At 40.8% G+C, this 6,242-nt stretch overlaps 1 pseudogene; it reads right to left on the reverse strand.

Moving 5' to 3' along the window:
• Window positions 1-1,884: 1,884 nt before the first annotated feature.
• LOC109382791 (60S ribosomal protein L6 pseudogene) lies at window positions 1,885-2,569 on the reverse strand (annotated as a pseudogene).
• Between the last annotated feature and the right edge of the window lie 3,673 nt (window positions 2,570-6,242).

Raw genomic sequence — 6,242 nt, forward strand, 5'->3', positions numbered from 1 at the left:
CTTGAGTGCTGTTGGTAAGGAAAGCCCTGTTTCCAAATTCCTGAGTGCTTTGGGGCCCCCAAAGGATAGCCCATATAATAATGGCTGCCTGGTAATTGAGCTAGCAGATGCTCCTGAGACAAAAGGCTGCCCTGGGCTTTGTCACTGTTGATTTGCAGCTGTACATTGGCTGGCCCTTCCTGTCTGGTGAGGGAGGGAAAGAAGGAAGGAAGGAGCACTATTCTCTTTCCCTCCAGCTGCACCAAAACTCATGACACATAGGCCTTTCTCTCAAGGTCCAGAGTGACTCAGTTTCAGGTATCAAACACATTTATCTAATGCTACCTATTAAATGTAATGAGTTAGACAAATGATGATGGAGAGGGGAATCATTTTCTAATCAATAGAGTTGATTAGAAATGTAATAGTCTAGACTATAATGTAAGTGTTTATCAATAGGAGCTGAAATGAGCTGGGGGCACCAATGGTGTTTGATACAATGCTGGGGCAGACACACCTGGATTGGATGCTTTCTAGTCAGGCTACTTACCTGTGTACACCTGAGCAATTTTCTTAACCTTTCTAAGCCTTAGTGTCTTTATCTGTACAATGGAAATAATATTATGTGCCTTTTAAGTTTGTCATAAAGATTAAATATTATATATATAAAAGCACCTAATATGGGGTCTGACACCTACTGGGTATTGAATAAAGAATAACTAACACTCAACACTACTGCAGACTTAGCACTTTACTCATTACACATTTAAAAAAAGATTTTTATTAAAATTTGGCTAACATGCAATACTATATTAGTTTCATTTATATACCTAAAGAAATGATCACCATAAATCCAGCATCCATCTGACACCATACCATGCTACAATATGATTGGCTATATTCCCTATGCTATACATTATATCCTCGTGACTTATTTGTTTTATACTTGTTCTTATTCACCTTCTTCTTTTCTTAAATTTTCGCCTTCTTCTTCCCCTTTTATTAAATTTTCAATTACAGTTGACATTCAGTATTATTTTATATTAATTTCAGGTGTACAGTATAATGATCAGACATTTATACAACTTAAGAAGTGCTCTCCCTGACTAGTCTAGTACCCACCTGGCACTATATATAGTTATTACGATATTATTGACTATATTCCCTATGCTTTACTTTACATCTCCATGACTATTTTGTAACTAACAATTTGTACTTCTTAATCCCTCCACCTTTTTCACCCTGTCCCCCAACCCCTCTCATCTATCACTCCAATAAATCTAGTACCCATCTGACACCATACATAGCTATTACAATATTACTGACTATATTCCTTACGCTATACTTTACACCCCCATGACTACTTTGTAACAACCAATTTGTACTTCTTAATCCCTTCTCTTTTTTACTCCCCCAAGCCCGTTCCCATGTGACAACCATCAAAATGTTCTCTGTATCTATGAGTCTGTTTCTGTTTTGTTTCTTTATTTTGTTCTTTAGATTCCACATATAAGTGGAATCTTATTGTATCTGTCTATCTCTGTCTGACATACCCCACTCAGCAAAATACCCTCCAGGCCCATCCATGCCACTGGCAAGAATGGCAAGAGATGGCAAGAATCCATTCTCTTCCATGGCTGACCAATATTCCATTGTATATATGTACCACCTCCTCTTTATCCATTCATTCATCAATGGACACCCAGGCTGTCTCCTCATCTTGGCCATTGTAAACAATGCTTCAATGAACATATAGATGCACACATCTCCTCGAAGTAGTGTTTTGGGTTTCTTCGGACAAATACCCAGAAGTGGGATTGCTGGGGCCTTCTTGATCTCTTGTTATGTTTTTTTTTTCTTTTTTTAAAATAGACCAGCCGTTTAATTAGGTGCTTCGTAACAAATTTAGAAAACCAGTTTGTGAGGATAAACCCCATTTGTGAGAGCAAACACAGAGCGGAGGTAGCCCGGGAGCTGAGAAGCAGCTTTTATTTTTGGTAGAATTTGCGAGTCCACGGCTTTCTGATCAATTTTGCTCTGCTCTGTAATCTCGTATTTCTCTTTCTCTGTGTCGAAGATCGCCCCCTCCTGGTGTCGCGGCTTCCGCAGATTCTTCTTCTTGAAGTAAGCATTGGTGAGATGTTTGGGGATTTTCACACCACTGATATCGATTTTGGTGGAGGTGGCGATGATAAATTTCTGGTGTGTTCTACACAAAGGAACTCGATTGAGGGACAGAGGTCCAGTCACAAGTAGCAAGCCACTGCTCAGCTGCCTCAGGAAAACCACCCTCTTGCCTCTATGGCGCCCAAGTGAGGATGATCAGAATGGTCCCTGTAGTGATGCTGGCCCAAAGTTTTCTCACGTGTTGACTGAAGGGTTTCTTGCTGTGGCTCAGCAGCTTCCGAGGCGCATCTTCAGTAGGATAGTATCTAGGCATTTTGCGAAGTTTAACCACTCGGGTACCACCATTCTTGTCGCCACCAACTGGTTTTGTGACAGTAGCAAGAACCTTCTCCTTCTTTTTCTTTTCAATCCTGGATTTCACTGCTGAATACTTCCTCTTGTACATGGCCTTTCAGGAATACATAGCTGATTGGGAATACCTGCTGATTCCTTGGATCAGGACAGGGTTTCGGCTGCAGTGGGGCTTCCCCTTCTTAGGCGTCTTGGCCTTCTTAACCTTGCCACCAGCATCAGCCTTCTTGGCTTCAGGTTTCTTCTCCTTAGTGTCTGGCTTTTCAGCTTTTTCACCCTCCACCTTGCAAGATGGGAAAGAGAACTAAGTTCCCAGTTTCCAGTCTATAAGCCATGTTTTTGTTTTAAAGTCTATTTTGTCTGGTATAAGTATTGCTACCCAAGCTTTTTTTTTTTTTCATTCCCATTTTCATGAAATAGCTTTTCCATCCCTTTACTTTCTGTCTGTGTGTATCTTTCCATCTGAAGTGAGTCTTTTGTAGGCAGCATATGTAAGGGTCTTGTTTTCTTATACATTCAGCTACCCTCTTTTGAGTGGGTGGCCCCTGGGCATGCCAGCTCTGGGGACTCCTGGGAGGGGACCTACTGCCTGTTTCCTGCTTGGGGTCACCTGGCTGAGCTATGAAGCAATCCACAGATAGCCCCCATCTGCACTGGGCTTGGGCATGAACCAAGGTTAGTTGTCATTAGTGCCGGGCTTAGCGCAGCTCAGCAAGAGGTACAGAACATATCAAACCCAGATGCTAGTTGTTTGTGTTTTGTGAAACTTTGAGAGATTTTAGGAAAGTTTGCAGCATGAGCCAAGAGGTTGTTTGTACAGAAAAGCCACTGGAAGCAGCGTGGGTGTGCCTGAAAGTTGGTGGGGGGCAGAGTCTCAGGGAACCACCAGGACAGGGTGAACTAACAGTGTTAGCCAGGTTGATAGAGACTCATATATAGCCACTGTTCCGTGTCTGCATGCTGAAAGTGTGGGGGGAGCTCAACAAAGACACAATGGCTTCTTCCAGCTCCTCTGCCAGGCAAAAGCTGTCCCTCTAGCCCTCGCCCTGCAACCAGAAAATTCAACTTCTCCCTGTATGCACCTGGTGCCCTTCATGCTGCTGCCCCAGCTCTGCAGCTCAGAATGAGTAAGTCCATCACCAAATAAGTCTGTGTGTGGGCCCTTTAAGAGGAGCACCTGTGGCTGCAGCAGGCCTAGTATTACCCAGCCACAATCTCCGCTCATTTTCACAGCCAGAAGCTATGGGATTTCTCTCCCCGGCTCTAGAACTGGAGGCTGGGGAGCCAGGTGTGAAGCTGGGACCCCTTGCTCCTCCAGGGAGGAACTCCACAGCTGAGACATCCCTCCTGGTTTTTATTAGTCAGACGCAGCTGTGGGACCAGCCTGCTCTGTATTTCTACCCCTCCTACCAGCCTCGAGGTGGCTTCTTCTGTATGTTCTTAGTTGTAGGATTTCTGTTCAGCTAGACTTCAGGCGATTTTCCATGATGGTTGTTCTGTGGTTTAGTTGTAATTTTGATGTGATCATGAGAGGAGATAAGCACAACATTTACCTACTCTGCCATCTTGACCGGAAAAGCCTCCATATCACTTTCTTTAACCTTCTCAATAACTCTGTGAGGCAGGTGGTGTTATGATCCTCATTTGACAGATGAGGAAACTAAGGCACAAAGAGGTTGAAGAAGCTTGCCCAAGGCTAGACAGGCCTAAGCGGTAATCAGAACTTGAACTCATGCCATCTGCCCTGGAACTTTGTGCTCTTAATTATTAGTGCTCTTTTAAATGTTTTCTTTCTAACCTTCACCCCTGCCCATGTGACTACAAAATGTAAGTTTTCAGGCCCTTGCAGAACATAAAAAGCAGATGCTTGCTCAGGGAACCTGATCTTTCTCTCACATTATCTATAAATCCAATAATATGTCACAGAGTCTCTTGGCCAGAGCAGGGGCACCAAGGACTAGTGGTGTATTCTGGCCAGTATGTATCTTGTTAAAGCAAATGGCCAAGGTCAAGAAGATGTGTGCCTCTTGTTTTCTAGCTCTGAGGCTTCAGACTGCTCATTTACCTTCCCCTTTCCCTTCTCCTCCTCCACCCCTCTTTCAGGCAGCCATCTTGCAAAAATATATCTCTTAGGCACAAAAGATATAGGGTTGGAGTGTGTGGATTGGTATATTCAGATTCATCACTGCTAGAGACATCTGTATGGGTAAAGCACACATTATTATAGAAAAAAAATGGAATTCCCTTTCCTGACCCCCAACTCTGCTTACAAAGAAGGGGTTTCAAATAAGTCTTCCCCACCCACATCATTTCTGGTTCCCTGTGTTTGTATGTTTGTTTCTGTGTCGGCCCTTTTATCCTAATTTTTGTTTAGAGGATTGGCATTTATGTGTATGATTTATAAAATGCTGAAAAAAGCTCTGGTACTTATTCCAGGCTTACTTACTAACTATTAATAATTACTAGAATTAAGCAGCATTAAAATAGAAAAGGATTTAGGAATTCAAAAGACAGCACAACATCTGGGTATCTCTGCCTGTTACCAAAATTATGTCCTATGAAAACTTCTTGTCTCATAAAATGTCATTATAGCAAATTATCCTAATAAAGATCTACTCTGAGAAGGGGGCTGAAACAAGGCATGCCAAAATTTGGCAAGGCTGAATCTTTATTAGACAGCTATACAATTCTAAAATTTTATTGTGAAACTAATCCCACATTCTGAAATTTAGTGGTATAAAATAATAACAAATACACAATCTTCTTAGCAACTGGTTAATGTCTAAGCATTTTGACTATTGTGTAGAAAAGAAAGTGGCTCTAATGGAAAATTTTGATTAATGCCAGTTTTGAGTCTAATAAAATTCCTTTGATAGCTGCCTAAATTATTAAAATTTAACTCATAAGCTTTTGACTTTGAAAACCCCCCCCCCTTTATACACTCATTGAGAACATTTAAAAGACATTGACTCTTAATTATTTCTTTTTGAAGTTTTTTAACTTTCCAAGTTTTGGTAGTCTAGTCTGTGTTACAGTGAGTGTTTGTCTTAATTCACTGTTGGCTCTTTAAGCTGTATTGTGATATGATTTATTCTTCACCATTATGATGGGACTGGATTTTCTAAAACCCATCTTCTCTGAAATGCCCTAATGGATATTACTGGGAATGATTACTCCGCTGCTTCCAAACAATTTAGAAAGTATTTTCCATGCGGAATCCAGCAGAACTCTTAGTGATCATGTCTCAGTTAGCCAATAAGTAAGAGGTAAGCAAGAACAACACAGAGCTCTGCAAAAGTAGATAAAGTAAACATCAGATTGAAATTTTAAAAAATCCTTCTTATGTCACTGATCTCACACCCAAAATGAATTGCCATAGTTCTTTTAGAAATGGAAAATAAAATAATACATTTTTTACTTTTATATCATGTTTATGATTTCTCAAAGAAATTTTTTTCCAGTAAATTATAAAGTACACCACTCACAAAAGGATTCTGCATTCAAATACAAATTTGAGCTAGGCCTGATCATCCTAACACTTGGATTCCAAAATCTATTCCTTCATTTTTAGAGTTGGGAATCAAGATAAACCTTTTCTCTTGTATATTTAGAGCTCACAAACTATCCTCTCTCTGTATAAGACCCGACTTTTTTATAACATGGTGGGGTGAAATTTGTGAGAGACCAAGACAAAATAAGTTCTAAGTGGTCAATAAGCATGTCTGAACAGAACTGTCCTTATTAGAAAGCATCATTGGGAGTCAATGAGATTTATTTACATCTTG

The sequence above is a fragment of the Hipposideros armiger genome, unplaced genomic scaffold (genome assembly GCF_001890085.2).
Source record: "Hipposideros armiger isolate ML-2016 unplaced genomic scaffold, ASM189008v1 scaffold_70, whole genome shotgun sequence".
Taxonomy (NCBI): domain Eukaryota; kingdom Metazoa; phylum Chordata; class Mammalia; order Chiroptera; family Hipposideridae; genus Hipposideros; species Hipposideros armiger.